This window comes from Hydractinia symbiolongicarpus, chromosome 8 (genome assembly GCF_029227915.1).
Source record: "Hydractinia symbiolongicarpus strain clone_291-10 chromosome 8, HSymV2.1, whole genome shotgun sequence".
NCBI lineage: Eukaryota > Metazoa > Cnidaria > Hydrozoa > Anthoathecata > Hydractiniidae > Hydractinia > Hydractinia symbiolongicarpus.
This window is the reverse complement of record NC_079882.1, coordinates 2,829,736-2,841,642: the sequence shown is the minus strand read 5'-3', so window position 1 is coordinate 2,841,642 and position 11,907 is coordinate 2,829,736.

Sequence of the window (11,907 nt, the reverse complement as noted above, 5' to 3'; positions counted from 1 at the left end):
TGTGTATGGATTGAACGTACTCCACTAGAGGAACATTTTGAGCCATTAGTGGATAAGTGAAAGTTTCATCTTCATGTAATTTACAGGGGGCAGAATATTTTAAGGGGGCAGAATATTCTACGCCGCTTAGAATATACTGCCCCCCCTAGCCGTTTTTCCAGCCATATTGTACAAACAGATTCTTTTGTGTATGGATTGAAAGTACTCCACTAGAGGAACATTTTGAGCCATTAGTGGATATGTGAAAGTTTCATCTTCATGTAATTTACAGGGGGGCAGAATATTCTAAGGGGGCAGAATATTCTACGCCGCTTAGAATATACTGCCCCCCCTAGCCGTTTTTCCAGCCATATTGCATAAACAATTTCTTTTGTGTATGGATTGAACGTACTCCACTAGAGGAACATTTTGAGCCATTAGTGCATATGTGAAAGTTTCATTTTCATGTAATTTGCACGGGGGGGCAGAATATTCTAAGGGGGCAGAATATTCTACGCCGCTTAGATTATACTGCCCCCCCCCCCTACCCATTTTTCCAGCCATATTGCACAAACAATTTCTCTTGTGTATGGATTGAACGTACTCCACTAGAGGAACATTTTGAGCCATTAATGCATATGTGAAAGTTTCATCTTCATGTAATTTACAGGGGGGGGGGGGCAGAATATTCTAAGGGGGCAGAATATTCTACGCCGCTTAGAATATACTGCCCCCCTAGCCGTTTTTCCACGTATATTGCACAAACAATTTCTTTTGTGTATGGATTGAACGTACTCCACTAGAGGAACATTTTGAGCCATTAGTGGATAAGTGAAAGTTTCATCTTCATGTAATTTACAGGGGGGGCAGAATATTTTAAGGGGGCAGAATATTCTACGCCGCTTAGAATATACTGCCCCCCCTAGCCGTTTTTCCAGCCATATTGTACAAACAGATTCTTTTGTGTATGGATTGAAAGTACTCCACTAGAGGAACATTTTGAGCCATTAGTGGATATGTGAAAGTTTCATCTTCATGTAATTTACAGGGGGGCAGAATATTCTAAGGGGGCAGAATATTCTACGCCGCTTAGAATATACTGCCCCCCCCTAGCCGTTTTTCCAGCCATATTGCATAAACAATTTCTTTTGTGTATGGATTGAACGTACTCCACTAGAGGAACATTTTGAGCCATTAGTGCATATGTGAAAGTTTCATTTTCATGTAATTTGCACGGGGGGGCAGAATATTCTAAGGGGGCAGAATATTCTACCCCGCTTAGAATATACTGCCCCCCTAGCCGTTTTTCCAGGCATATTGCACAAACAATTTCTTTTGTGTATGGATTGAACGTACTCCACTAGAGGAACATTTTGAGCCATTAGTGGATATGTGAAAGTTTCATCTTCATGTAATTTACAGGGGGGGCAGAATATTCTTAGGGGGCAGAATATTCTACGCCGCTTAGAATAAACTGCCCCACCTAGCCGTTTTTCCAGGCATATTGCACAAACAATTTCTTTTGTGTATGGATTGAACGTACTTCACTTGAGGAACATTTTGAGCCATTAGTAGATATGTGGAAGTTTCATCTTCATGTAATTTACAGGGGGGGCAGAATATTCTAAGGGGGCAGAATATTCTACGCCGCTTAGAATATACTGCCCCCCCCCCTACCTGTTTTTCCAGGTATATTGCACAAACAATTTCTTTTGTGTATGGATTGAACGTATTCCACTAGAGGAACATTTTGAGCCATTAGTGGATATGTGAAAGTTTCATCTTCATGTAATTTACAGGGGGGGGCAGAACATTCTAAGGGGCAGAATATTCTACGCCGCTTAGAATATACTGCCCCCCTAGCCGTTTTTCCAGCCATATTGCACAAACAAATTCTTTTGTGTATGGATTGAAAGTACTCCACTAGAGGAACATTTTGAGCCATTAGTGGATATGTGAAAGTTTCATCTTCATGTAATTTACAGGGGCTAGAATATTCTAAGGGGGCAGAATAATCTACCCCGCTTAGAATATACTGCCCCCCTAGCCGTTTTTCCAGGCATATTGCACAAACAATTTCTTTTGTGTATGGATTGAACGTACTCCACTAGAGGAACATTTTGAGCCATTAGTGGATATGTGAAAGTTTCATCTTCATGTAATTTACAGGGGGGGCAGAATATTCTAAGGGGGCAGAATATTCTACGCCGCTTAGAATAAACTGCCCCACCTAGCCGTTTTTCCAGGCATATTGCACAAACAATTTCTTTTGTGTATGGATTGAACGTACTCCACTTGAGGAACATTTTGAGCCATTAGTAGATATGTGGAAGTTTCATCTTCATGTAATTTACAGGGGGACGCAATATTCTAAGGGGGCAGAATATTCTACGCCGCTTAGAATATACTGCCCCGCCTAGCCGTTTTTCCAGGTATATTGCACAAACAATTTCTTTTGTGTATGGATTGAACGTACTCCACTTGAGGAACATTTTGAGCCATTAGTAGATATGTGGAAGTTTCATCTTCATGTAATTTACAGGGGGGCGCAATATTCTAAGGGGGCAGAATATTCTACGCCGCTTAGAATATACTGCCCCGCCTAGCCGTTTTTCCAGGTATATTGCACAAACAATTTCTTTTGTGTATGGATTGAACGTACTCCACTAGAGGAACATTTTGAGCCATTAGTGGATATGTGAAAGTTTCATCTTCATGTAATTTACAGGGGGGGCAGAACATTCTATGGGGGCAGAATATTCTACGCCGCTTAGAATATACTGCCCCCCCTAACCGTTTTTCCAGCCATATTGCACAAACAACTTCTTTTGTGTATGGATTGAACGTACTCCACTTGAGGAACATTTTGAGGCATTAGTAGATATGTGAAAGTTTCATCTTCATGTAATTTACAGGGGGGCAGAATATTCTAAGGGGGCAGAATATTCTACGCCGCTTAGAATATACTGCCCCCCCTAGCCGTTTTTCCAGCCATATTGCACAAACAATTTCTTTTGTGTATGGATTGAACGTACTCCACTAGAGGAACATTTTGAGCCATTAGCGGATATGTGAAAGTTTCATCTTCATGTAATTTACACGGGGGGGCAGAATATTCTAAGGGGGCAGAATATTCTACCCCGCTTAGAATATACTGCCCCCCCCTAGCCGTTTTTCCAGGCTTATTGCACAAACAATTTCTTTTGTGTATGGATTGAACGTACTCTACTTGAGGAACATTTTGAGCCATTAGTAGATATGTGAAAGTTTCATCTTCATGTAATTTACAGGGGGGGCAGAATATTCTAAGGGGGCAGAATATTCTACGCCGCTTAGATTATACTGCCCCCCCCCCCTACCCATTTTTCCAGCCATATTGCACAAACAATTTCTCTTGTGTATGGATTGAACGTACTCCACTAGAGGAACATTTTGAGCCATTAATGCATATGTGAAAGTTTCATCTTCATGTTATTTACAGGGGGGCACAATATTCTAAGGGGGCAGAATATTCTACGCCGCTTAGAATATACTGCCCCCCCCTAGCCGTTTTTCCACGTATATTGCACAAACAATTTCTTTTGTGTATGGATTGAACGTACTCCACTAGAGGAACATTTTGAGCCATTAGTGGAGAAGTGAAAGTTTCATCTTCATGTAATTTGCACGGGGGGGCAGAATATTCTAAGGGGGCAGAATATTCTACCCCGCTTAGAATATACTGCCCCCCTAGCCGTTTTCCAGGCATATTGCACAAACAGATTCTTTTGTATATGGATTGAAAGTACTCCACTAGAGGAACATGTTGAGCCATTAGTGGATATGTGAAAGTTTCATCTTCATGTAATTTATAGGGGGGCAGAATATTCTAAGGGGGCAGAATATTCTACGCCGCTTAGAATATACTGCCCCCCCTAGCCGTTTTTCCACGTATATTGCACAAACAATTTCTTTTGTGTATGGATTGAACGTACTCCACTAGAGGAACATTTTGAGCCATTAGTGGATAAGTGAAAGTTTCATCTTCATGTAATTTACAGGGGGGCAGAATATTCTAAGGGGGCAGAATATTCTACGCCGCTTAGAATATACTGCCCCCCCTACCCGTTTTTCCAGCCATATTGCATAAACAATTTTTTTTGTGTATGGATTGAACGTACTTCACTAGAGGAACATTTTGAGCCATTAGTGCATATGTGAAAGTTTCATCTTTATGTAATTTGCACGGGGGGGCAGAATATTCTAAGGGGGCAGAATATTCTACCCCGCTTAGAATATACTGCCCCCCTAGCCGTTTTCCAGGCATATTGCACAAACAATTTCTTTTGTGTATGGATTGAACGTACTCCTCTAGAGGAACATTTTGAGCCCTTAGTGGATATGTGAAAGTTTCATCTTCATGTAATTTACAGGGGGGCAGAATATTCTATGGGGGCAGAATATTCTACGCCGCTTAGAATATACTGCCCCCCCTAGCCGTTTTTCCAGCCATATTGCACAAATAACTTCTTTTGTGTATGGATTGAACGTACTCCTCTAGAGGAACATTTTGAGCCATTAGTGCGTACGTGAAAGTTTCATCTTCATGTAATTTACAGGGGGGGCAGAATATTCTAAGGGGGCAGAATATTCTACGCCACTTAGAATATACTGCCCCCCCCTAGCCGTTTTTCCAGCCATATTGCACAAACAGATTCTTTTGTGTATGGATTGAAAGTACTCCACTAGAGGAACTTTTTGAGCCATTAGTGGATATGTGAAAGTTTCATCTTCATGTAATTTATAGGGGGGCAGAATATTCTAAGGGGGCAGAATATTCTACGCCGCTTAGAATATACTGCCCCCCCTAGCCGTTTTTCCACGTATATTGCACAAACAATTTTTTTTGTGTATGGATTGAACGTACTCCACTAGAGGAACATTTTGAGCCATTAGTGGATAAGTGAAAGTTTCATCTTCATGTAATTTACAGGGGGGCAGAATATTCTAAGGGGGCAGAATATTCTACGCCGCTTAGAATATACTGCCCCCCCTACCCGTTTTTCCAGCCATATTGCATAAACAATTTCTTTTGTGTATGGATTGAACGTACTTCACTAGAGGAACATTTTGAGCCATTAGTGCATATGTGAAAGTTTCATCTTCATGTAATTTGCACGGGGGGGCAGAATATTCTAAGGGGGCAGAATATTCTACCCCGCTTAGAATATACTGCCCCCCTAGCCGTTTTTCTAGGCATATTGCACAAACAATTTCTTTTGTGTATGGATTGAACGTACTCCTCTAGAGGAACATTTTGAGCCATTAGTGGATATGTGAAAGTTTCATCTTCATGTAATTTACACGGGGGGGGCAGAATATTCTATGGGGGCAGAATATTCTACGCCGCTTAGAATATACTGCCCCCCCTAGCCGTTTTTCCAGCCATATTGCACAAACAGATTCTTTTGTGTATGGATTGAAAGTACTCCACTAGAGGAACATTTTGAGCCAATAGTGGATAAGTGAAAGTTTCATCTTCATGTAATTTACAGGGGGGCAGAATATTCTAAGGGGGCAGAATATTCTACGCAGCTTAGAATATACTGCCCCCCCTACCCGTTTTTCCAGCCATATTGCATAAACAATTTCTTTTGTGTATGGATTGAACGTACTTCACTAGAGGAACATTTTGAGCCATTAGTGCATATGTGAAAGTTTCATCTTCATGTAATTTGCACGGGGGGGCAGAATATTCTAAGGGGGCAGAATATTCTACCCCGCTTAGAATATACTGCCCCCCTAGCCGTTTTTCCAGGCATATTGCACAAACAATTTCTTTTGTGTATGGATTGAACGTACTCCTCTAGAGGAACATTTTGAGCCATTAGTGGATATGTGAAAGTTTCATCTTCATGTAATTTACAGGGGGGCAGAATATTCTATGTGGGCAGAATATTCTACGCCGCTTAGAATATACTGCCCCCCCCCTAGCCGTTTTTCCAGCCATATTGCACAAACAATTTCTTTTGTGTATGGATTGAAAGTACTCTACTAGAGGAAGATTTTGAGCCATCAGTGGATATGTGAAAGTTTCATCTTCATGTAATTTACAGGGGGGCAAAATATTCTAAGGGTGGAGAATAATCAACGCCGCCTAGAATATATTGCCCCCTGGCTGTTTTCCCAGGCACGTTGCACAAACAATTTCTTTTGTGTATGGATTGAACGTACTCCACTAGAGAAACATTTTGAGCCATTAGTGGATATGTGAAAGTTTCATCTTCATGTAATTTACACGGGGGGGGGGGCAGAATATTCTAAGGGGGCAGAATATTCTACCCCGCTTAGAATATACTGCCCCCCCCTAGCCGTTTTTCCAAGCATATTGCACAAACAATTTCTTTTGTGTATGGATTGAACGTACTCCACTTGAGGAACATTTTGAGGCATTAGTAGATATGTGAAAGTTTCATCTTCATGTAATTTACAGGGGGCAGAATATTCTAAGGGTGGAGAATAATCTACGCCGCCTACAATATATTGCCCCCTGGCTGTTTTCCCAGGCACGTTGCACAAACAATTTCTTTTGTGTATGGATTGAACGTACTCCACTAGAGGAACATTTTGAGCCATTAGCGGATATGTGAAAATTTCATCTTCATGTAATTTACACGGGGGGGCAGAATATTCTAAGGGGGCAGAATATTCTACCCCGCTTAGAATATACTGCCCCCCCCCCCTAGCCGTTTTTCCAGGCTTATTGCACAAACAAATTCTTTTGGGTATAAATTGAACGTACTCCACTTGAGGAACATTTTGAGCCATTAGTAGATATGTGAAAGTTTCATCTTCATGTAATTTACAGGGGGGCAGAATATTCTAAGGGGGCAGAATATTCTACGCAGCTTAGAATATACTGCCCCCCCTACCCGTTTTTCCAGCCATATTGCATAAACAATTTCTTTTGTGTATGGATTGAACGTACTTCACTAGAGGAACATTTTGAGCCATTAGTGCATATGTGAAAGTTTCATCTTCATGTAATTTGCACGGGGGGGCAGAATATTCTAAGGGGGCAGAATATTCTACCCCGCTTAGAATATACTGCCCCCCTAGCCGTTTTTCCAGGCATATTGCACAAACAATTTCTTTTGTGTATGGATTGAACGTACTCCTCTAGAGGAACATTTTGAGCCATTAGTGGATATGTGAAAGTTTCATCTTCATGTAATTTACAGGGGGGCAGAATATTCTATGTGGGCAGAATATTCTACGCCGCTTAGAATATACTGCCCCCCCCCTAGCCGTTTTTCCAGCCATATTGCACAAACAATTTCTTTTGTGTATGGATTGAAAGTACTCTACTAGAGGAAGATTTTGAGCCATCAGTGGATATGTGAAAGTTTCATCTTCATGTAATTTACAGGGGGGCAAAATATTCTAAGGGTGGAGAATAATCAACGCCGCCTAGAATATATTGCCCCCTGGCTGTTTTCCCAGGCACGTTGCACAAACAATTTCTTTTGTGTATGGATTGAACGTACTCCACTAGAGAAACATTTTGAGCCATTAGTGGATATGTGAAAGTTTCATCTTCATGTAATTTACACGGGGGGGGGGGGGCAGAATATTCTAAGGGGGCAGAATATTCTACCCCGCTTAGAATATACTGCCCCCCCCTAGCCGTTTTTCCAAGCATATTGCACAAACAATTTCTTTTGTGTATGGATTGAACGTACTCCACTTGAGGAACATTTTGAGGCATTAGTAGATATGTGAAAGTTTCATCTTCATGTAATTTACAGGGGGCAGAATATTCTAAGGGTGGAGAATAATCTACGCCGCCTACAATATATTGCCCCCTGGCTGTTTTCCCAGGCACGTTGCACAAACAATTTCTTTTGTGTATGGATTGAACGTACTCCACTAGAGGAACATTTTGAGCCATTAGCGGATATGTGAAAATTTCATCTTCATGTAATTTACACGGGGGGGGCAGAATATTCTAAGGGGGCAGAATATTCTACCCCGCTTAGAATATACTGCCCCCCCCCCTAGCCGTTTTTCCAGGCTTATTGCACAAACAAATTCTTTTGGGTATAAATTGAACGTACTCCACTTGAGGAACATTTTGAGCCATTAGTAGATATGTGAAAGTTTCATCTTCATGTAATTTACAGGGGGGGGGCAGAATATTCTAAGGGGGCAGAATATTCTACGCCGCTTAGATTATACTGCCCCCCCCCCTACCCATTTTTCCAGCCATATTGCACAAACAATTTCTCTTGTGTATGGATTGAACGTACTCCACTAGAGGAACATTTTGAGCCATTAATGCATATGTGAAAGTTTCATCTTCATGTAATTTACAGGGGGGGGGGGCAGAATATTCTAAGGGGGCAGAATATTCTACGCCGCTTAGAATATACTGCCCCCCTAGCCGTTTTTCCACGTATATTGCACAAACAATTTCTTTTGTGTATGGATTGAACGTACTCCACTAGAGGAACATTTTGAGCCATTAGTGGATAAGTGAAAGTTTCATCTTCATGTAATTTACAGGGGGGGCAGAATATTTTAAGGGGGCAGAATATTCTACGCCGCTTAGAATATACTGCCCCCCCTAGCCGTTTTTCCAGCCATATTGTACAAACAGATTCTTTTGTGTATGGATTGAAAGTACTCCACTAGAGGAACATTTTGAGCCATTAGTGGATATGTGAAAGTTTCATCTTCATGTAATTTACAGGGGGGCAGAATATTCTAAGGGGGCAGAATATTCTACGCCGCTTAGAATATACTGCCCCCCCTAGCCGTTTTTCCAGCCATATTGCATAAACAATTTCTTTTGTGTATGGATTGAACGTACTCCACTAGAGGAACATTTTGAGCCATTAGTGCATATGTGAGAGTTTCATTTTCATGTAATTTGCACGGGGGGGCAGAATATTCTAAGGGGGCAGAATATTCTACCCCGCTTAGAATATACTGCCCCCCTAGCCGTTTTTCCAGGCATATTGCACAAACAATTTCTTTTGTGTATGGATTGAACGTACTCCACTAGAGGAACATTTTGAGCCATTAGTGGATATGTGAAAGTTTCATCTTCATGTAATTTACAGGGGGGGCAGAATATTCTTAGGGGGCAGAATATTCTACGCCGCTTAGAATAAACTGCCCCACCTAGCCGTTTTTCCAGGCATATTGCACAAACAATTTCTTTTGTGTATGGATTGAACGTACTTCACTTGAGGAACATTTTGAGCCATTAGTAGATATGTGGAAGTTTCATCTTCATGTAATTTACAGGGGGGGCAGAATATTCTAAGGGGGCAGAATATTCTACGCCGCTTAGAATATACTGCCCCCCCCCCCCCTACCTGTTTTTCCAGGTATATTGCACAAACAATTTCTTTTGTGTATGGATTGAACGTATTCCACTAGAGGAACATTTTGAGCCATTAGTGGATATGTGAAAGTTTCATCTTCATGTAATTTACAGGGGGGGCAGAACATTCTAAGGGGCAGAATATTCTACGCCGCTTAGAATATACTGCCCCCCTAGCCGTTTTTCCAGCCATATTGCACAAACAAATTCTTTTGTGTATGGATTGAAAGTACTCCACTAGAGGAACATTTTGAGCCATTAGTGGATATGTGAAAGTTTCATCTTCATGTAATTTACAGGGGCTAGAATATTCTAAGGGGGCAGAATATTCTACCCCGCTTAGAATATACTGCCCCCCTAGCCGTTTTTCCAGGCATATTGCACAAACAATTTCTTTTGTGTATGGATTGAACGTACTCCACTAGAGGAACATTTTGAGCCATTAGTGGATATGTGAAAGTTTCATCTTCATGTAATTTACAGGGGGGGCAGAATATTCTAAGGGGGCAGAATATTCTACGCCGCTTAGAATAAACTGCCCCACCTAGCCGTTTTTCCAGGCATATTGCACAAACAATTTCTTTTGTGTATGGATTGAACGTACTCCACTTGAGGAACATTTTGAGCCATTAGTAGATATGTGGAAGTTTCATCTTCATGTAATTTACAGGGGGACGCAATATTCTAAGGGGGCAGAATATTCTACGCCGCTTAGAATATACTGCCCCGCCTAGCCGTTTTTCCAGGTATATTGCACAAACAATTTCTTTTGTGTATGGATTGAACGTACTCCACTTGAGGAACATTTTGAGCCATTAGTAGATATGTGGAAGTTTCATCTTCATGTAATTTACAGGGGGGCGCAATATTCTAAGGGGGCAGAATATTCTACGCCGCTTAGAATATACTGCCCCGCCTAGCCGTTTTTCCAGGTATATTGCACAAACAATTTCTTTTGTGTATGGATTGAACGTACTCCACTAGAGGAACATTTTGAGCCATTAGTGGATATGTGAAAGTTTCATCTTCATGTAATTTACAGGGGGGGCAGAACATTCTATGGGGGCAGAATATTCTACGCCGCTTAGATTATACTGCCCACCCCCCCTCCCTACCCATTTTTCCAGCCATATTGCACAAACAATTTTTCTTGTGTATGGATTGAACGTACTCCACTAGAGGAACATTTTGAGCCATTAATGCATATGTGAAAGTTTCATCTTCATGTTATTTACAGGGGGGGGCACAATATTCTAAGGGGGCAGAATATTCTACGCCGCTTAGAATATACTGCCCCCCTAGCCGTTTTTCCACGTATATTGCACAAACAATTTCTTTTGTGTATGGATTGAACGTACTCCACTAGAGGAACATTTTGAGCCATTAGTGGATAAGTGAAAGTTTCATCTTCATGTAATTTACAGGGGGGGGGGCAGAATATTTTAAGGGGGCAGAATATTCTACGCCGCTTAGAATATACTGCCCCCCCTAGCCGTTTTTCCAGCCATATTGCACAAACAGATTCTTTTGTGTATGGATTGAAAGTACTCCACTAGAGGAACATTTTGAGCCATTAGTGGATATGTGAAAGTTTCATCTTCATGTAATTTACAGGGGGGCAGAATATTCTAAGGGGGCAGAATATTCTACGCCACTTAGAATATACTGCCCCCCCTAGCCGTTTTTCCAGCCATATTGCACAAACAATTTCTTTTGTGTATGGATTGAACGTACTCCACTAGAGGAACATTTTGAGCCATTAGCGGATATGTGAAAGTTTCATCTTCATGTAATTTACACGGGGGGGCAGAATATTCTAAGGGGGCAGAATATTCTACCCCGCTTAGAATATACTGCCCCCCTAGCCGTTTTTCCAGGCTTATTGCACAAACAATTTCTTTTGTGTATGGATTGAACGTACTCTACTTGAGGAACATTTTGAGCCATTAGTAGATATGTGAAAGTTTCATCTTCATGTAATTTACAGGGGGGGGCAGAATATTCTAAGGGGGCAAAATATTCTACGCCGCTTAGATTATACTGCCCCCCCCCCCTACCCATTTTTCCAGCCATATTGCACAAACAATTTCTCTTGTGTATGGATTGAACGTACTCCACTAGAGGAACATTTTGAGCCATTAATGCATATGTGAAAGTTTCATCTTCATGTTATTTACAGGGGGGGCACAATATTCTAAGGGGGCAGAATATTCTACGCCGCTTAGAATATACTGCCCCCCTAGCCGTTTTTCCACGTATATTGCACAAACAATTTCTTTTGTGTATGGATTGAACGTACTCCACTAGAGGAACATTTTGAGCCATTAGTGGATAAGTGAAAGTTTCATCTTCATGTAATTTACAGGGGGGGCAGAATATTTTAAGGGGGCAGAATATTCTACGCCGCTTAGAATATACTGCCCCCCCTAGCCGTTTTTCCAGCCATATTGCACAAACAGATTCTTTTGTGTAAGGATTGAAAGTACTCCACTAGAGGAACATTTTGAGCCATTAGTGGATATGTGAAAGTTTCATCTTCATGTAATTTACAGAGGGGC